General features: G+C 43.8%; 1 protein-coding gene across 6 annotated transcripts in view; it reads left to right on the top strand.

Moving 5' to 3' along the window:
- Nucleotides 1-21,800, top strand: part of FRMPD1 (FERM and PDZ domain containing 1) — a 110,983-nt gene that overhangs the window by 10,825 nt on the left and 78,358 nt on the right. For 2 of the 6 annotated variants that reach the window (XM_036330344.1, XM_036330340.1), the window contains one exon: nt 778-947. The exons of the other annotated variants lie outside the window; for them this stretch is intronic. The gene's annotated coding sequence lies outside the window, so the exon portion shown is untranslated. The remainder of the gene's footprint in view (nt 1-777; nt 948-21,800) is intronic. 6 annotated transcript variants of the gene reach the window in all.

The raw sequence follows: 21,800 nt of genomic DNA, 5'->3' as shown, positions 1-21,800 counted from the left end.
GTGACACCCTCTTACCAGGGTCCCAGTCAAACAAGCACTTTTTGCCCACCTTCCCTCCCCTCCCCTCACTTTCTCTAGGAGAGGGTCAGAAAAATGAATGGGGACAGATAAATGAAAGAGTATTGTTGATATTAGGAAGCACTGTGACTCAAACTTCCACCTTTTCAAAATTTAATTCTTGTAACATTTGTTACCTTCAGAAGATAAATAGTTGTAGGTGGCAGGTTATTCTGTAGCTCTTAGTTATGTTAAAATCCTATGTTGAATTAACACCACTCTGCATGTTCCCTGCTACCTCAAAAGCTGTAGCAAGCGAAAATGTCTATTTGTTAGGCCCTTAACCTCCTTTTACTCTCTTACTACTTGTGTGATCTGCTTAAACCTTAGCCAGCAGTTCTGCTGAGAAGGTGCTGAGAGTGCATTCATATTCAGGTGTAAATGAGTTACAGAGTTGGCTATATGCTTATTCCCATGGACATTTTTGCTTTTAACAGTAAAAGTGCCTGAGTTCCAAGAAGCGAAGCTTTCGTGGTGGATTTTGGGCATCGGCAGCAAGCCAACGTCAGTGGAGATTTCTTTGGGAAGGGGCTTCCCAGTTCCCTGGAAATCATGCTTGGTATGTCCCTGAGCACTGGGCACCTGGGTGGCTGCCCGGTGTATACCACACTCCAGCTTAACTTGCCTGCTTGCCTGAGATGGTGAATGTGAAACCATGCTGTCAGTTATAACGGTGCCATGCAGGTGTGAGCCATAATTGTTATCATTATTCTTTAATAGCTGCAACTACCCAAAACAGATTTGTAAGCTCTTCTGAAGAGGTTAGTTACCCACACAGATGCCTCTGCTGTCCTTATGAAGCTATCTCCTTATAACTGGAATTCCTTGGACATCCCAAAGGGCCAGAAGCAACTCTCACACATCAGACAAACAGCGTTCTAAAATCAAAGGTTAGTCCCTCCAGCCATTTATTTTTTTTCCTGCTTGGCTGCTTCACCAGTCCAGGAGCAAGCATTTCTACTTCAGATCCTATCAGCCCCATCTTGTAACTGAGGCAAAACCCCATGCCTGTCTGAGCTTTTTGTGTGCTAGAAATGGTAAGAAACAGCTGTCCTCAGATTAATGCCATCATGCCTGTTATGATTCAGCCATTCAGCTTGTGGCAGCAATTGTGTGTTAGATGAATGTCTCTCTAAATTCAATCACCCAAAATAAATACATTGCAGTAGCCTCATTAAACAAAATTGGATGGGGCTGACTGATAGGAAATGAGGAAGTAGAACATTTCAAAGCTGCATGCATCCAGTTGCCCTTCAGAAACCCCTTCTAGGGCCTTCCACATTTAGTTGTGTTTTTTAAAGATGCTTATGTGTGTGGTTCTACTTTCCCTCAAAAGATGTATTTTTAAAAATGACATGATGAAATAATATCCATAATAATAAAAGCATAATATGCTAATTAGACTGGATAGCCAAACGTCCTTCTGGACATCGTTCTGGATGACCTTCCGAACAAAGCCGAGGCTGCGAGGGCTGAGCCCCTTGCATGAATTTCGTGCACCGGGCCTCTAGTATATTGATATTAAGAGACAGCCATACAAATACACAAATATGCAGATATGTTTACATGCAGCATCTCATATATAACATTTAGCATACATTATCCAGCTGGTTCAGCTGATCATTCAAATTATGATATCATATATATATATATATATATATATATATATATATATATATATATATATATTTCAGAGAGGAAGAGAGAGGGAGAGATAGAAACATCAACGATGAGAGAGAATCATGGATTGGCTAACTCTTGCACGCCCCATACTGGGGACAGAGTCTGCAACTCCGGCATGTGCCCTGACCAGGAATCAAACCCTTACCTCCTGGTTCATAGGTCAATGTTCAACCACTGAGCCACACCAGCCGGGCTCAAATTATTTTAAAGTCAAATCACACTATAGACACAGTATTAGGTCCTGAGGGGATGTTAATTGAATCGATTCATGCATGTATTCATCTGACACATACTTGCTGAGAACCTACTCTGTGCTATGTCCTGTGCTCGTTGTTGTGGGTACCACAAGGAACCAGACAGCATCTGGCTGGGAAAGATGCTTAGAATGGGGTGTTGGAGAAGATGGACACAGATAACTATACTGAGAGGTTCAGCATGCCAAGCGTCATAAAAAAGAGATGCAAAAAGACTCGTGGGAGTTTAGGAGAGCAAGTGGTTGTTTATCTCTGTAAGGAAATCTTTAGGCCAGAGGCAACATTTGGGCTGGACCTTAACCTCTTGAGCATTTTCCAAGTTAAGACCTTCCTGGGCTAAGTGGATGGTGTAAACCAAATGAAGATCATACGTTCTGGTGAGGGGCTGAGGAATAGAGAGCACAGACCCACACAGGGAAGTTGCAGGTAAGGCTGAGCACACAGGTGAGAGACCTGCATGCTGGGCTAAGGGCTTTGAACGTTGTGCTATAGCCCCTTGGGAGCCATCGCAGGAATCAGGTGATCAGAATTGTGTGCCAGAAAATTTAATCCAGTAGCAGGCAGTGGTTAGCATTGATTGGAGGTGGGAGGCTTTAGAGATGGGAGTCCACTTAGAAAACGATCACAGAAGTTCAGGCCAGGGATAAATAAGGGCCCAAGGTAGGATCGTAGCACATACCACTGGAGAAACAAACATTAATTATTAAAAGGGAAAAATCAATGAGTTTGTGACTGTGGATGTTTTAGGCTGTGTTCCTCTGGGCATTCGGTTTATTTTTACTTGGTAGAGCTGTGTGGGAGAGGGGTTAGTATGGTCTGGGTTCCAGGCGGGAAACAGAATCTACCTATTTGCAGAAGGTGTGGGTGGGGTTATGGGAACCAACAAGAGGTGGTGAGGCACCAGAGGGTAGCAAGAGTGGGAAGCGGGACCGGCTAGTGTGTCTCAGTGGTTTAGCGACAACCTATGAACAAGGTTCGATTCCCAGTCAGGGCATATACCCAGGTCAAGGGCTCGATCCCCAGTAGGGGGCAGGCAGGAAGCAGCCGATTAATGATTCTCTCTCATCATTGATGTTTCTATCTCTCTCTCCCTCTTCCTTCCTCTCTGAACTCAATAAAAAAAGAAAAAAAGAGAAAGATGTGAAGGGATGTCATTGTCAGATATTAGTTTGGGTGTTCTCCACCCCCACCAGGGGGCTGCTCAGACCATGTTTGTGACAGTGAATTAATTTGAGTTCTGAACACTTACACCCTTCCCCCCCCCCCCCCCCCCCGCCATGCATGCACAATCTTTTTCCATCAGCTTTGTACAGCTTCTCCAACATATTCCACCCCTCTCATGACCCCTCAGGAAAAAATTAAGACCATTCAGAATGAAAATAATTGGGAACCATTAAACTTCACTCTATCGAGGGAAAGTTCCTTCATATGTTCTTTTTTTTTTTTTTTTTTATATATATATATTTTATTGAGTTTTTACAGAGAGGAAAGGAGAGAGATAGAGAGCTAGAAACATCGATGAGAGAGAAACATCGACCAGCTGCCCCCTGCACACTCCCCACTGGGGATGTGCCCGCAACCAAGGCACACGCCCTTGACCGGAATCGAACCTGGGACCCCTCAGTCCGCAGGCCGACGCTCTATCCACTGAGCCAAACCGGCTTCGGCCCTTCATATGTTCTTAGAGTGAGACACTGGTAGCAGCTTTGACCAAGTATCCCAGGTCTATACGTGGGATTCCTTCCTGAACTTACTAGCTTCCATTCACAGCTTAAAATTGCCAGGCACAACTGTGATTTGGAGGAGGTAGCATTTTGAAAGATGAAAATCCAAGTTGCAAACTGTATGAAATCTCTAAATCCCATGTGTGAAAAGAGTCAGTTCTTGTATTGTAATTGCCTTTCTTAGTCTGGCCCTTAGGGATGGATCCTAAGTGAGATAGGAGGCTGGCTCCATCTCTAATACTTATGATTTTTGCATTCAGATCTGATTTTTGCTGAAGTACTTAGATGAAATGCAGGCAGAGAGCTCCCTGCTGGGAAGTCATTTGAGGAAAGTTCTGAGTATTGCTTGCTGCAGCAAGCACAGGGAAATGCCTCTATTCTCCTCGGGAGTGCTCCCATTTGCTGGTCCCAGACATCAGCACGAGGAAATCTCTCCCGAACCCTGGGCAGTTCCTACATGTTTACGTGGTCTGCTGTTCTCTGTCCCAGGGGTCTGTTCACAGAATCGCTTCCAGAGCTGAACGACCTGGGGAAAATGTGTAAGCAGCTAAAGGCACTGTAGGTGTGGAGACAAGATCATTGGTGTGGGAGGCGTGGTGTGGGTCACCCTTCGGCCATTTCAGCAGTGAGGGGGCAGTCTCCTCCGGAGAGGACGCCTCCTGGTGTCCACGGCTTTGCCCCTGCAGGCCTAGAGGGCGCCTCCCCACCTGGTGGGCTGCGTGAGCAGTGCTACTCAAAGTGGGGTCCGCAGAGCAGCAGCAGAAGCATCCCCGTGGAGCTTGTGAAAATGCAAATTATGTGCCTTGCCCACAGACCTGCTGAAGCAGAATGGGCGGGGGGAGCTTGTGCTGAAATCTGAAATCTGTGTTTTCGTCAGGCCCCTAGGGGAGTTGTGTGCACTTTGAAGTTTGAGAGGCACTGGTTTAGAATACAGATATGGCTTCGCTGAAGAATGTGAAGATCTTGAGGGGAAAATCAGATGCAGAGAGGCGACTGTAAGTTTGTCTTCATTCCCTTTGGCGGAACAGATGCTCACAGAATTGGGCTTTTACAGTCACTGCCAGGTCCTGCATCTTGCACGCCACCTTTCCTCATCCACTTTTTCTTACACTTGCCCAGAGTTGTTTATTTCAGCTCTGTCGGTCCCAAAGAAGCACAGTTCTTTCACTCCCTGTCCTTCCAGCTCCAGTCTGAAACTGCAGTCTTCATGGCCGTCAGAAGCCCAGTCCAATTTCTTTACTTCAGTTCCCCAAGTTATGGAATTTCTCTGGTCTTTCTCCTTCCTGGCCATGTTAAATCTCCAAGAGACCTCCCTGCTCCCCTTTTGAAAACTTTTTCTTGTTTTTATTCTCTACCTTCTTCCAATTGAAAAATAACTCTCCTGGCAAAATTTTATTTCTTTTTTTAAATTTTTTTATTGATTTCAGAGAGGAAGGGAGAGGGAGAGAGAGATAGAAACATCAATGATGAGAAAGAATCATTGATTGGCTGCCTCCTACATGCCCCACACTGGGGACTGAGCCTGCAACCTGGCATCAAACTGTGACCTCCTGGTTCATAGGTCGATGCTCAACCACTGAGCAACGCCGACCAGGCAAACATTTTATTTCTTACTCTTTATATCTGGCATCTTCCCACATCACTGTCCATAAGAGTTTAAAATGCAGGGTCCTCTCCTTTCATCTCCAGTCATTGCTGGGTTTCCGTTTTAGACAACTCAATTTTATTTTACCAGGCCTTTCCCCAGAGTGGGTTACTCCTAATCTCCTTAGTTTTGGGATACTGGGTAGAAGAGCATATGTACTCAGGTACTATGATAAAATTGCCAGATTTTGGTTGGGGGAAATATAGCATATTCTGGCTACAAAGTAATGGGTAGAATGAATGGAGGTTCCTAAGAGTGATCAGCAGGATCCAAACAGCCTTAAACTCAGCTCAACTCAATGTACATTTTTTTGAGTTTCTGAACACTGATTGGGATGAGTACCAGGTGCTCACAAATAGGGTTGTGACATATAATGGTACAGTTAAAAGCAGGATAGAAAAACCAAGGAAAGAGGAGAACCAAGATGGCGGCATAGGTTAACGCCGGAGTTTGCTGCCTTGAACAACTACTTCAAAAGTGAAACTAAAAAACGGAAGGGGCATCACCCAGAACCACTGGAACACTGGCTGAGTGGAAGTCCTACAACTAGGAGGAAAGAGAAACGCATACGACACTCAGAGGAGGCGCAGTGCTGAAGTCAAATTCTGAGGTGCGGAGTGCGCAGAGCCGGCTGGCGGCGGAGGGCGCGGTTGGCGTTTTCAATCGGGAGGGAGTCACAGACTCTGAGCTCCAGATACAGGCGAGTCTTTAGGGACCCAGACTCAAACGGGAGAAGCGGGACTGTCTGGCTTCGGTCAGAGCGAGTGCAACTTTCTCTCTGAGGTTTGCAGCGGGTGCTGGGACCCAGAGAGGCAGAGCCCCTGGGGACAGGACTGAGAGCCGCCATAACTGCTCTCTCCAGCCCACCCTGTTGATCCTGTGCGACCCGCCCCGCCCAAGCCCTGCACAGAGGCATTTGCCGGATAGCCTCAGGCAAAGGCTAGATTAGCACCTCCCTAGAGGACAGAAGTTCTCTCACTGCAGACACAGCTGATTCTCATAGCCACTTGGCCTGGAGGTCAAACCCTCCCTGGTATTAGCTACAACAATCAAGGTTTAACTATAAGACTGCGCACAAAGACCACTAGGGGGTGCACCAAGGAAGCATAACAAAATGCGGAGACAAAGAAACAGGACAAAATTGTCAATGGAAGATATAGAGTTCAGAACCACACTTTTAAGGTCTCTCCAGAACTGTTTAGAAGCCGCCGATAAACTTAATGAGATCTACAAGAAAACTAATGAGACCCTCTATGTTATATTGGGGAACCAACTAGAAATTAAGCATACACGGACTGAAATAACGAATATTATACAGACTCCTGACAGCAGACCAGAGGAGTGCAAGAATCAAGTCAATGATTTGAAATGCGAGGAAGCAAAAAACACCCAACCGGAAAAGCAAAATGAAAAAAGAATCCAAAAATGCGAGGATAGTGTAAGGAGCCTTTGGGACAGCTTCAAGCATACCAACATCAGAATTATAGGGGTGCCAGAAGATGAGAGAGAGCAAGATATTGAAAACCTATTTGAAGAAATAATGACAGAAAACTTCCCCCACCTGGTGAAAGAAATGGACTTACAGGTCCAAGAAGCGTGGAGAACCCCAAACAAAAGGAATCCAAAGAGGACCACACCAAGACACATCATAATTAAAATGCCAAGAGCAAAAGATAAAGAGAGAATCTTAAAAACAGCAAGAGAAAGAAACCCAGTTACCTACAAGGGAATACCCATACGACTGTCAGCTGATTTCTCAACAGAAACTTTGCAGGCCAGAAGGTAGTGGCAAGAAATATTCAAAGTGATGAATACCAAGAACCTACAACCAAGATTACTTTATCCAGCAAAGCTATCATTCAGAATTGAAGGTCAGATAAAGAGCTTCACAGATAAGGAAAAGCTAAAGGAGTTCATCACCACCAAACCAGGATTATATGAAATGCTGAAAGGTATCCTTTAAGAAGAGGAAGAGGAAGAAAAAGGTAAAGATACAAATTATGAACAACAAATATGCATCTATCAACAAGCGAATCTAAGAATCAAGTGAATAAATAATCTGATGAACAGAATGAACTGGTGATTATAACAGAACCAGGGACATAGAAAGGGAATGGACTGACTATTCTTGGGGGGGAAAGGGGTGTGGGAGATGTGGGAAGAGACTGGACAAAAATCGTGCACCTATGGATGAGGACAGTGGGTGGGGAGTGAGGGCGGAGGGTGGGGCGGGAACTGGGAGGAGGGGAGTTATGGGGGGGAAAAAAGAGGAACAAATGTAATAATCTGAACAATAAAGATTTAATTAAAAAAAAAAAAAAGCAGGATAAGCCTCCAACAAAAAGGAAAACCCTCTACTGGCAGACCCCGATGACTAATTAGGCATGCTCCGTTGCACATAGTAGACACTTAAGAAACTCTTTGTTAAACAAAGAAAATGATTTTCAGACTAGCATGCCTTTGATTATGTATGTCTTTTCACCGAACGGCAGTGAATTGGGGTGGTGCACCCATGCTTCCAGCCCTACTTGTCTCCCCTCTGATTCTGTGATAATGGACAGGGCATTGGCGGGATGGAGTTTTACTGGAAAATGTGAAGGAGACATTTGGACTCAAGACAAAAGAGAATTTGTAAACATGTTGGTCTTTGGGGAAATCTTACTGCAAAGTGCTCTGAAGAATGGAGGTAGAGAGAAAAAGGACAGTCAGAAGGAAAGAGCGAGGAAGGAGAAATCAAGTTTGAAAAGCAAACAGAAATTACAGCTTAGATTGGATGGGTTTGTGTCACTAACAAACCTACCGAGCCAAGGAGTCTCATTAAATATAGCAACTATATTTAAAATTTAAATATAAAGTTAACATTTTGTAGGCACGAAGCACTTATCAGACCCTTTATTGCTCCTCTCTGGGTTGGCAACTAATGTAGCTACCTGAGGGGGGGCCACCTGGTGAGGCAAGATGAGAAGGGACTTAGGCCCAGGCCAACCTCACCATAATCATAGCGTGTGATCTTTGGCAAGCCCCTCCTCTCTCCGTGCTCCAGTTTCTTGTCTGTAAAATGAGTAGTTTAGATGAGGTTCTAAATGTGTGGTCCCTGAACCAACATCCCAGCATCAGCAGCATCTGGGAACTTGCTAGAAATGCAAATTCCTACTGCATCAGAGACTCTGGGGTGGGGTCCAGCAACCTGTCTTTTAACAAGCCCTCCTGGTGGTTCTGATGCATGCTCAAGTTTGAGACCCACTGGACTAGTCATTCTGTGTTTCTCTCTTTTTTTTAAAAAAATAAATAAATAAATAATTCTTTATTATTGAAAATATTACGTATGTCTCCCTTTTTCTCCCATTGGCCCCCTCCAGCCCGCCCTCCGCCCCATTCTGTGTTTCTATAAATAAAGTAATTGCAGCAGATGTAGGAAACTGAGGCAGAGGTTGGTGTTGTGCTCCAGGCCACCAATTTACAGATGCTCGGGCCGTGGACTGCTGGAGTGGGCTGAGTCCCAGGGCAGATGACCCACTGTAGGGACAATAAGCACACTCCCAGGGCACCAGCAAGGCAGGGCCACACACCAGCATTATCTTAGCATGGGAACAATTTTAATACCTGATGTTTCCCAAAAATCATTAAAGTGTTTCTCATAGGAAAAATCAGAACTTTGCTAGACGTCTTTATATTTAGTTTCTAGTTTAGTGCTTTCTTTTTTTTCTTCAATTTTAAAATCCCCAAGGCAGGGGTGGGGACACAGTGGGAACGCTATAACCTTTTCAAAGTTGAGAGTATTTACAGTTCTCCATCCTGCCTTTCTCCTTGCTTTTCCGTGAGGTACTGAGTAAGTCATGTACCACGCTCCGAAGACTAAGAAGCACATCTTTTTTACCTCGGCGATTACCATAGATGGTGCCTTAGATCCAGCGAAATATGCTATATTGTTGGCACCGCTGATGTTCCTTAGAAGCCATTCTATACCAGGCTTTCACCCAAATCCTGTCCTGAGGTCTTAAACTCTCTTATAACCCCTGCCTGGAGTTATCGGTCAGGGGCAGTGTGCGCGTGGTTAGGCATTCTGACAAACGCAAGCAGGAGGCATCTACCTGGTTCCTCGTAGAGCTGCCGTGGTTATGGCGGCCCTAGGCCATGCAGTGCTGGGACAAGCAGCTTCCTCCGGGCAGCTTGACTACTTTTCGGCAGTGATTAATGTCCTGAAAGACAGTGTAGTGGGTGGGTAGGCACGTAGCGTGCCCTCTATGTGTCCACCCACATAGGAAGCTGGACATTCTAGTGGACACAATATAAACATCAACAGATGTTAAGAATGTACTGTGCTAAATGCCATAATGGAGGCAAACATGAACTTCTACAGAAGGGAAAACTATCCCCTGGGTTTGTTGGGTGTGACTTTGCAGAGGAGGTGGCATCTCCTGGGCCTGGAAGAAGAGGAAATCACTCAGGGGAAAAGGAGGGCAAACATGGCCCGTTCAAAAGCACTGAGGGAACACTTACCATGAGGGACTTTCATGGTATGTAAATTATACCTCAGTAAAGCTGTGTTTTGTTTTTATTTTTTAAAGGAAAGTGCTTACAGCCTAAAATGCAAACTGCATTTGAGAAATGACAAGGAAATCTTTGTGACCAGCAGAGAAGGTGTTTGTGTGAGCAGTGGCAGAGAAGGCAAGAGGGTGTGCTTGCAGCCAGCTTGTGAAGTTTTGTGGGTCCTACTGAGGAGTTTAAGTGGTCAGAAATTTAGGAGAGAGTGCGGAGTAGAAAACAGATGTGGAAGTTGGCAGGCCGGACTGTGAAGCTGTAGGATTTGTTGCTATCAGCCAGAAAAAGTTGCTGTCATTTAGCACGATACGTGACTCTGATTTTCTTGGCAGCATGGGCAAAGAATAATGTGTGGTGAATCAGATAGCTTTCATTCACTGACAAAGGGAAGCATGTCCATTTGTCCAAAGAGACAAATTACTTTCCTAGCTCTAAAGTCAAAGGAATTTCTCATGTGCCCCTTAATATGAGGGTCTTTGGACACCACAGTGTAACATAATTTCGCTAATTTCGCATCTCTTATCCTAACTCCTGAGTCCAATGGCGCCTATGGGACTCCTCTCTGTAAGTCTAGAAGTCGGGGCTCAGTAAGTACTCGTGGAATGACTGGGAGACTCAGAGGCAGGAGGAGGCTCCGTGCTCAGGGCCCTCTGGTTCCCGGAGAGGAGAGGGTGCTGTGCTCGGTCGTTAAGGTCCCACAGGGCAGGCAGCATCACAGTGACAGTGGCGGAGAGAGGACACTGCAATTAAGTCATCATGGGACTTGGGATTAGGTTCAGCTGCAAATAACAGACAATCCAAAATAACAGTGGCATTGACACATAACGGATGAATTCTCTCCCATGCATTTTCACAAAGTGAACTCACCCATGTGACCAGCAACCAGATGAACAACAGAACATTACCCAGAAGCCCTCGCGTGTCTCCTTCTAGACACTAGCCCTACCCAAGGGTCACTACTAGCGTGACCTCTAACACACAGATTCGTTTTTGAACTTTGTTAAATGAAATCATTAGTGTGTACTGTTTTTGTCTAGCTTCTGTTTGAACCTCTTTTCATTGCGAAATCACACCTAGGAACAGAAAACTGTACACAAACGTGTTTTTTTAAAGAGTTCTTACACGGATTATATATAATGAATTCTTGTACTCTAGGTCAAGCCAACCCAGGGGCCCCGCGGTGGGCAGTCTCAGCTCCATTCCTCTGACAGCAATCACTCTCCCGACTTTAGAATGATCATTTCTTTGCAAGTCTTTATAGTTTTGTCACCTAAGTCCGGATCACTAGACACCTATCTCAGGCTGTGCTGCCCTAGGTTCCACACGGGGAAAGCTGATGAAAGTGAGCACTGTAGGCATGGAGAGAATCTTCGCAAGGAGACCAAGAGAGACAGCGCCCCTGGCCTTCTCTCACTCCATCTGCACCATTGGTGTTGCTGCAGGGTTCCCTTCAGAGGGGCTGACCTGGCTCTGGGCCTGGGGCTGGGTTATGATGGTGGTGATGACCATCCCTTGAATTGTAGAGTGTGCTTCCTTATATAGTATCTCTACACAGACACCTTGTGAGGCAGGCAAAGCAGATAGAAAATATTCATATGCTGGAGAGGCAGCTACTTTACATGCAGATCAAATCCTCCTGTTTTACAAATGTGGAAACAGGCCCCATGAATTTAACTAACACTCCTAAAAATCTCCAACTTAGCCAGAGGAAGAGCAAAGACTAGGATTCTAGGTTTCTGGGTTGGTGTCAGAAAACCAGCTGAATTGAAGGATGTGATATATGAATGTTGTAGACAAAATCCCTTGAGTTTTGGGTTAAACTCTAACCTCTTAAGAAAAAACATGCGCCGAAACCGGTTTGGCTCAGTGGATAGAGCGTCGGCCTGCGGACTGAAAGGTCCCAGGTTCGATTCCGGTCAAGGGCATGTACCTGGGTTGCGGGCACATCCCCGGTGGGGGATGTGCAGGAGGCGGCTGATCGATGTTTCTCTCTCATCGATGTTTCTGACTCTCTATCTCTCTCCCTTCCTCTCTGTAAAAAATCAATAAGAATATATTTAAAAAAAAAAGAAAAAACAGGCTTTCATCATTTGTGTTTCTTAGAGGCATGTTACGTGAAGAAAAATAACCACAACTCTTCATGAAGTTAACGTGTGATGAAATATTTTAAAAAACTCTTTCTCTGGGGGTTGCCCCAGGGCCAGTCTTTTCAGGCAAATGTTAACATTATCCACATCTTGTACTTCAACTGATCTGGACCACGTGTGTCCAAGTAACACACTAACTTAAATTCTGAAAGATTTTTAGAATTAGATGTTAAATGGCGAATCAAAATGAAGATATTCAAAAGAATAAAGAAATAGTTAAGAAATTATTGCTATCACTGTAAATGAGATTTGGGGTATTTGCCTGACTGGTAAACTAGCGTCTCAGGGAGTGTAAAGGTCAGTGATCTTTCTGAGCATGGATAACTGCTATGGACTAATCAGAAACCATAGGAGAGCAGGGTCACTTCAGCTCCCTGAAGCACAGCTTCCTCATCTGTGAGATGAAGGAGTTCTGGTTTTCCATTGCTGTATAAAAAGCCAGCCCAGAACAAAGTGGCTTCAAACAGTAAATATCAGATATCTTGTTTCCAACTCTGCCATTTGGACCCGGCTCAGCAGGAAAAGCTCATGTGCTCCACGGGATATCAGCTGGATGGCTGGACAGAGGACTGAGGAGCCACTTTCAAGATAGCTGGCAAGCAGTGTTGGCTGTCAGCTGGGAGTTTAGTCAGGTTAGAGACTAGGGACCTTAGTTCCTCCTCATGTGGCCTGAGATTTCTCACGGCCTGGTGGCTGAGTTCCATGACAAATATCCTAAGAGAGAGAACCAAATGGAAGCTAATTTGCCTTTTATGACATCCCCTTGGAATCACTAGCAGAGTAAATGCTTGTTCCTGACAGTCCTGCTACTTACTTCCTTTCTCAGCTTTAGAGCAGACCCTCTTTCCAGTTGTTTCCAGAAAACATGGTCTCTATGAACTTCCTTCGATGCCATTTGGAGCTCTGACCACGGACGGGAGGAGAAGGAGACAGAATAAACCAAATTGGGAGTCTAAAAAGCACCAGTGCCTGGATCCTCAGGCACAGTTCACCTGTATGGACTCTGACCTTCCAGAGCCCTGGCCTAGGAGGTGCTATACAAGTAGACTTCACAGGTGAACAACTAAAGTGCCCGAAGATGGGTATGAGTCAGGGAAGGAGGAGATATATTCACTGTGGTTGGGCGATGCATGGAGAGAATCAAGGAAGAGTTCATGGAAAATGTGATGTTACCCTGACCTAGAATGATAGATAAGATTTAGACACATGTGAGACAGGGAGGGAAGCAGATTCTAAGTAGAGGGGCCAGCATTGACATGACCAGGGAGACTGGAATATGTGGGCCACATTCAAGACACCTGAGTGGTTTGGGGTGCCCAGAGCGTGAGGCATAACGAGGTGATAGGGGAGAGGATCAGTTTGATGAATTGGACCATATTGTGGAGGGTCACTGAGTGCCAGATCATTCAGTGGACAATGGACTGTAAGCATCATTAGGTTCACAGAAATATCTGCTTCATTTACCATTGTATATCCCAGCACACATAGTTGGTAATCAGTCTTTATTCGTTGAATGAATGAATGCGAGTGAATGAATGAATGCGAGTGATTTACTAAAAGGTCTGGGGCAGGTGTGATACAGTTAGAGCTGTGTTTTGGTAGGCACTGCTAGCTTGGTGAATAGCCTAGGGCAGGTGAGATGGGAGGTGGGAAAAACAGCTAGGAAATTGTTCTAGAGCCTCGGGCACGCAGTAATGAGGACCTTTATCAGGGTAACAGCAGTGTGATGGAAAAGAGGGAATGGCCAGCAAGGCATCTTTGGGATAGCATTGATAAAACTGGTATTGGAAATATAAGGCAAGGAAATACTGGACTCAAGGATTCTTGGGGATTCAGGTTTGAGTACAACTGGATACAGATCAAGTTGCTGCTCTCTACAGTTAATACTGTGTTGTGTCTACCAACATGACATTTGATGGGGCCCAGTTTTGATGGGACCCAGTTTTGCTCTCATCGGTTGTAAAGTCAGGCACCACCACCCTTGCCAGTCTAGGAGAGGAGGAACCCCAGCCTAGCCCCCACCCTCAGAGCCTTGCTATTAGTGTCGGAGCGCCAAGCTCAGGGGGCAAGACACTACCCTTTCTATGTGTCCCATCAAGGAACAGGCACTGGGGAACATCGAAACCTGACTCGACTCCTAAAATTCCTCCTTCCATGGATTCCAGCTCTGTTTCTGTCTTGGGCCTCCAGAGGGTTGAAAACAGGCCTCATCTTCCCTCATATGTCTGATTTCCCTTCTCGGAAGCGAGGCCTGTCTGGAACAGAGAGTACCTGCACTTGTCCACTGCAGAACGAGCAGCCCCTGGAGCGTTTGAAATACAGCCGCCCTCCCTCTGAGGAGCACATCCTCACGAAGGGACGCTGCTTCCGTTGCAGCAGCCCCTGCAGGAGATGAAGGCTCGTGGAGGGAGGGCCCCATGCTTTTCTGGGTTTGTTGGACAGGTTCTCTTTAGGTCCAGATGTAAAGTTCTAGGACAGTCAGTGAGGGTGGCCTACCATGAGACAAGCAGAAGCTTCCATTTGTTGTTCTGGTCATGGTGAGTAGCTATATTCAACCAGCCCACCCTGGGACTCAGTCTGTGCCCAGGAGACAAGGGTAACTTTCCCAGCAATGACTCACATTGTATCAGAGCTTGGATGAAACCTCGGGGGTCCTCACATGGGCCCCTCGGTGGGTGAGCAAGTGCATGGTTACATCCACTGCTGTTCTAGTGCCACTTCTGCTCTCTCTAACCAGCCATGCAGGTCAAGAGCCCGTTCTTCTCTCTTCTCAAGATAGTCGTTTCCCATGGAAAAGAAGCCTATCAGCTTGGCTAAATGTCTCTACTCTCAGAACCTTGATCTCCTTATCTGGGAGATAAGGGGAGGGGGATGTCCTCAAGATGTCTAGCACCTGCTTCAAGATTCAGGACAGGTGAGGCGAGAGTTGGAGACTGAGCTGGGACTAGGATCCAGGCATTTTAACTCTCAGCCCCGGCCTCCTCTCCTGGTCTCACCCCCACACAGTGAAATAGAAAGAATCCTTGCCTTTTCAGAACCATGGAACATGATTATTCTGATTACTACAGAGAGCACTTACTACTAAACATGAGGATTCATTTTCGGTAATGCTGATATTCCACGTCAGGAGCCTGTTTAGCTCAATTAGCCTCGTGTAAGATAATGGAGGGCAACGGAGTCTGTATGTTTAAATAAACAAGTCGTTGTTTAGACGCCTTTTGTTTGTTTTGTATTGCTGCTCCAGGAGAGAAGCAAGTGCGTGTTAGAGGTGCTTATATAAAAACAATATTCATAATCAAAATGTGGCTTGATTGACTTAGGTTCTGACAGCAATAATATTGGGCAGGCACTTTATACAACTCGCTTGAAATCTGAGCAACATTTACATAGCAACACAAACTTAAACTACGGACTCATAGAATAAGAATTTTAAATATTGATAAGCACATGAAAACACAGTTACTTCCCTTGCAATCAAATAAATGCAAACACATTTTAAAAAGTAACGGGGTATCATTTTATTTCCTATAAAATTAGTAAAGTGTGTGTGTGAGTGTGTGTGTGTGTGTGTGAGAGAGAGAGAGAGAGAGAGAGAGAGAAGGCCCAGTTTGGCAAAGGTGAGGTGAAATGGGTACCTGCATATGCACAGTAAATGGGCATATTCTTCCTGGAATGCAATTTAACAGTTATATGTCAAGAGCGCTTTGACTTGGGAATTCCACTTTTAGAAATTTATTCTAAAACATAATCAGGGAGGCAGATGTTGCTTTATGTACAAAGATGTTGATCGTAGCATTATTTGGGGAAAATGGGAAATAAAATGTCTAAAAATAGGTGAATGATTAAGTAAATTACAGTGCATCTTCAGGGAAGAGCATTTTGAAGTATGACCAGTCATGCTTTTGAAAACAGTTAACATGGAAAAACATTAAGCTAAAATGTTCAGTCAAAAGAATAGAATGCAAACCTGTATGTCAGACAGTGAATTTTATAAAACAAACAAACAACTAAATATAAACAGAAAAAAATGGTGGTATGTGGTAAGATTATGGGTTTTCTTTTCTAAACATTTCCGTATTTTCTAAATTTTATACCATGAATATATAGTATCTTTATAATCAGAAGAAATAAGTATTATGTTTAAAAAGAAAAGGAAGGCCCAAGAGGGCTAAGGTAAATTCATGATGGTGTCTGGAGCAGAAGTGCTTGGAGAGGACATGGAGGCCCCTTGCCATCCCAGAGCAGCTGGAGGACTTCCTTATCATTGATGCGGAGCCACCGTGGGCAAAACAGTCCAGGATGGGCGAGCACATCTTTCGCCAGTAGCCTCATCTTGCTCTCCCCCAGTACCCCGGGGGCTGCTTTCATGAGCACAGTCTCCCATCACTGAACCCCCTTGGCATGTCTCACATTCTTCAATGTTTCCTGAAATTACGTTTCCAAGCAGGTCACTCTGTGCTCCAATCCATGCCCTCCTTCGGCCACTCTAAATCCAGATTCTGCCTCAGATAAAATACAGCGAGGCCCAGGATGACCTCCCAGAAGAAGGAAAAGCATCCAGGTAGCCCGGCCTCAGCTGTTTGGAGGCAGGGGTTCCTTAGGGAGGATGTGTTCCCACCACTTCCCACTGGCCTAACTCCTCCCCATCCGAGGCAGAAATCCCAGAAGGGAGAAGGCCTTTGTGGCAATGCAGGGAGACAGCAGCCTGCTCAGCGTTAGGTAATGCTCTTTCCAAGAAATCCCGGGATCTGGGAGGGTCCAAAGATGGAGACCAGGTTAAGGAAGGACCTCTCCTACAGCAAGCAGTTTGGAACTCTGATGGAGCTTGGCTGGATAAATGAAGACTCAGAGCATTCAAATATCTCAAGAGCATCTAGTACAGTGGTTCTCAACCTTCTGGCCCTTTAAATACAGTTTCTCATGTTGTGACCCAACCATAAAATTATTTTCGTTGCTACTTCATAACTGTAATGTTGCTACTGTTATGAATTGTAATGTAAATATCTGATATGCAGGATGGTCTTAGGCGACCCCTGTGAAAGGGTCGTTCCACCGCCAAAGGGGTCGAGACCCACAGGTTGAGAACCACTGAAGTAGGAGAGGAGTTAAACCTAGTTTACATGTGACCCTAATGATAGAACCTGAATCAACAGGCGGAACCCACAGGGAGGCAAATTTCAGCTCAATACACAAAATCCCCTATTTTTTTTTAACATAACATGTCTAAATTTTGTTGTTGTTGACTAGTTAATATTTGCACAGGGTAAAACATTCAAAAGCTACAAAGGGCTGTACAGTGAAAAGGAAGTTGTCTTCCCATGTCTGTCTCTCCCCCAACCCCTCTACCCCCTAGCAACCAATATTAGCAGTTTGTATATTTTTCCAGAAATAGCTTAGAGTTTTGTATAGTCTATATAAAGCATACTATAAACACACAATATAGGCTGTTGTGCATATAGTCTTTTTTCATTCAAAACTGTTTAAGATTATTCTCTATTACTCCAAATAGTGCTACCAACTTCATTTTTTCTTATTCTTTTTAATGAATATTCTTCTTTTTAAAATCTTTATTGTTGAAAGGATTACGTATGTCCCTCTTCCCCCATTGACCTCTTCTAGCTCATCCCCTTCTTTTTATTCTTTGTATGACTGTACTATTATTTATTAAGCCCTACCCTGTTAGTGAGCATTTAGAATATTTCTAATCTTTTGCCATTATATAAAACACTGCAATGAGTATCTTTGTACATGTGGAACATATATGTAAATACATCTATAGAGTTCATTCCTAGAACTGGAATTTCTGGGTTAAAAGATATTTTTCAACATTCAAGTTAAAAAAATATTTAATACTATTACTCAGTTAAAAACTCTGAAGATACTAAGGGTATATGTGAAAAGTCTAACTTTCATTCCTATTCTTCAACCTTCTAGTTCTAGTCCCTGAGTCAGCACTATTATCAGTTCATGTGTATTCTTAAAGAACTATTTCCTTCCCTTTTAAAAAAATGTATTTATTTATTTTATTATTTTTCATTAATCCTTACCTGGGATATTTTTCAATTGATTTTTAGAGAGAGTGCAAGGGAGGGGGAAATACAGAAAGATGTGAGATCAGAGGTAAATGGCAGGACCATGATCCCCATTGATGTGAGAGAGACACATTGATTGGGCCGGAGAGCAAGCCTGCAACTGAGGTACATGACCTTGACTGGAATCGAACCCACAACCCTTCCGTCCGTGGGCCAACGCTCTATCCGCCAAACCAGCTAGGGCTCTTTCCCTCTCTAAAAATATAAGTGGTGGCATATTATATTCATGATTCTGTGCCTTGCTTTAAACATTTTTTTAATATGCAGTAGCATGAAAATTGTTCTCAATCAGTAGTACTCAAAGGGTTTTCTTTTTCATCATGACATGGCCTTCCATTAAATGGATATGCCATAATCTATCTGTTCTTTCATGATGGACATTCAAGTTGCTTATTTATTTACTTATTTTATAAAATCCTCACCCAAGGATATTTTTCCAATGACTTTTAGAGAGAGTGGAAGAGAGAGGAAAAGATAGAGAGAAATATCGATGTGAAAGAAACACATCGATTAGTTGTCTCCTGCACGAGCCCCCAACCAGGGCTGGGCTGGGAAGGAGCCTGCAACCGAGGTACGTGCCCTTGACTGGAATTGAACCCTGGACCTTTTGGTCCGCAGGCCGATGCTCTATCCACTGAGCCAAACCGGCTAGGGCTCAAGTTGTTTAAAGTGTTTTGCTATTGGTACACATTTAAAAACTTTTCTTAGACATTGTCAAATTGCCCTTCATAGAGATGGTACCAATTTACACTCTCACCAACAAAGTATAAAAGTTTGTTTCCCCACATCTTCCACAACACAGTGCATTGTGAAACTTTTTAGTCTTTGACGTTCTAATAGGCAACAAATGACATCTCAATGTTGCCTTTATTTGAATTTCTCTGATGAACGAGGTTGGGCATTTCTGTAGATGTTTAGAGCCATTTATAATTGCTTTACTATAATTTATCTATTCTTATCTTTTGCCTAGTTTTCTACTCAGCTGTTGGTCTTTTAATCATTGATTTTTAGAAAGTTTATATAGCATAAGGATATTATCCATTTATTTGCCATATGTATAGCAAAAATTCTTTCTAATTTTTATGTATCTTTCGACTATGTTTATAGTGTTTTTCCCCCATGAAGGATATTTATTTTTATGTAATAATATCTATTAATCTTCTAATTAATGCTTATGACATTCTCTGCTCCAAGATTAAATTATTCCAAATTTTCTTCTAGTACTTTTATGATTTCGCCACTTAAATATTTTATTTGAATTTTTTTTTTTTTTTTAGGAATAAAGAGTAAGATATAGGAAGTAAGATAGGGATTCAGCTCTTTTATTTTTTTTTTAGATGGCCATATAGCATTTATAATTTAGAGTCTTTTGAGGGTCAGGACCATGTCTGATTCATCCCTGTGTCCTCCATAGCACCTCTCACTAATAACAACTAGCACTTAATGAGCACTTACTAAGACCAGGATGTTCCTACCTCCATATGCTACAAAACCCTTACACTTCTCAGGACACGACCACCCCCTCATAGCCCAGGATCCCCTTATAGCCTTCCCCATGGGATCCTAGTCCATGTTATTTGAATGAATAAATTTGCATATACTTATTTTGGGCCACATCTTGATTTGGACAATCAAAGAAGAGCAATTCATAGAATCCAATCAAGCCAAGCAGATGCCTCTATACATCCAGCATGGAGATAAGCCATTGCATTGGACGAAGCACAGTCCTGCCATTTATCTCTGATCTCCAAACAGTTGAACCGTTGTGTGCTTCTGTTTTCCTCATCTGTGAAATGGGACAATAATAAATAGCTCAGAGGAGTATTGTGAGGGTTGAGTGAGGTATCTGCATTAGGACTTTGAAGGACATCAAGGTGGTGTGCCTGAAGGGGTTATGGTTCAGGTATGGATAGTGCAGCTGCCATTAATGGCAGACCTCTAATGTCTCTTCCTGGTAGAACTGAAAGGAGAGGGGAGGCTGAACAGAGGACAGAGTCGTGGGAGAGGTGGGGATATAAGTAGCTATTTCTGTTCTTCAAGTGACCATTCTCTAGGCATAGACCAAAATTCCCTCTGGAGCCACACTAATGGACACATTAGTATCAGTTGACAAAAGTACCATATGCTCTGAAATGCTCTCCCATTAAGCTTCATGGGAAGTGGCAGGAATTCATAGTCCATTATAGGAAATCTGCCATGACTTTAGCCCCTAGTAAAACGTACTCCCAGATTGCCTAGGCTCTGGAAGTTTAGGCGATGTCTGAACTACACGATGATGCACAAAACGTCACTGACTTTAAGACAGAAAGTCTGTAAAGTCAGATTATCCTTGTCTGTCAATACTAGGATCCTAAAGGCATCTTTTATTTTTGAAAAAATAATGTATGTTTTCATAATGGATTATTTTGTGAACACTCTTGCTGTTGGGTTTCAAGCTACTCAGTATGTACAACAGGCATTAATCAGGGTTCACATTATGAAAATACCTCATTTCTCCAGTTCAATAAGTAAGTGGATTTTCATAATTCACCTCCTTATATTTATGATACTTCAGCATTCCTTTGCAAAAAGTATCATTTCTTTCCATGTCAATCAATCTGCATAAAAAAAAGAAAAAAACAAAAAAGACCAAAGACCCAAGCTCTACAAATTGGGAAGAAAAAAAAAAGGCAAAGTGTCAAGATGTCAGCGTTTCCAAGTGCATAATAATAGCTGCCTTTTGTGGACAGTCTACACAGCACCCTGCTCACACACTAGGTACTTTGTCCTTATTATTTAATTTAATCCTCACAACACCCTTCCAGGGCAGTATTATCTCTTTGTTATTATAAGAAAACTGAAAGGTTACACTAGTTGTCCAAGGTCACAAAGCTAGCAAAGGGGAGAGAGCTGGAATTCAAGCCACGTCTGACTCCACAGCCCAAACCCTTCCCAGAACATCCCTCTGATTCAAAGACAAGACTAAACACAATGTTGCAGCTCACAGTACGTCGTAACGAAACATGAATAAAGCCTTGTTTTTAAGAAAATCTAGGCCATCCATCTCCCCCCCTAGCCTACACGGAAGATGGGAGAGAATGCCTCCAAGACTCTCCGCTGTGCCCAGGGCCTCTCCATGCACTATTTCCGGAATGTAGTGCTGCAAGAGAGCGTTTCAGCTGAAGAGGGTCCAGCTAGCACCAACCCTGCACCCCCTGGTTTCCTCCAGTCAGCTTTGCTCTGCCTTGACCTGTCTTCTACATGGGATTTCTGTTTAATGGGATGTGAAATGAATAGAAGACTCCACTGGTCTCCCCTCTGCCAAGTTAGAAAAACACTGACGTAGCCGGATTCTCTGTTTTACAGATGAAGACCCTCAGACCCAGGGAAGGTTTGACCAAAAACATGCAGAAAGGTGGCTGATCCCTTTCTCTTTAAGGTTTTAATTGCTGGGTCACAACAGGGAAACTATTGGGGTGGCAAAGACAACCACCATGGGAAATACATTCTAAAAGCCTTTCCGGCCCGTTGATCTAAAAGGGGGGGTGGTGGCTGACCCAGATTTAAATTCTGGCTCCATCACCTACTAGTTGGGTTATGTTGAGCAATTAACTGAACGTTGCTGAATCTTTTCATCTGCAAAATGGCCTCCCTAATACCTGCCTGTTGGAGTTTTG

The sequence above is a fragment of the Myotis myotis genome, unplaced genomic scaffold, assembly GCF_014108235.1.
Source record: "Myotis myotis isolate mMyoMyo1 unplaced genomic scaffold, mMyoMyo1.p scaffold_m19_p_12, whole genome shotgun sequence".
In the NCBI taxonomy this organism is placed as follows: domain Eukaryota; kingdom Metazoa; phylum Chordata; class Mammalia; order Chiroptera; family Vespertilionidae; genus Myotis; species Myotis myotis.
Note: the sequence above shows the minus strand (reverse complement) of the source record. Positions and strands in the feature narration are given on the sequence as shown.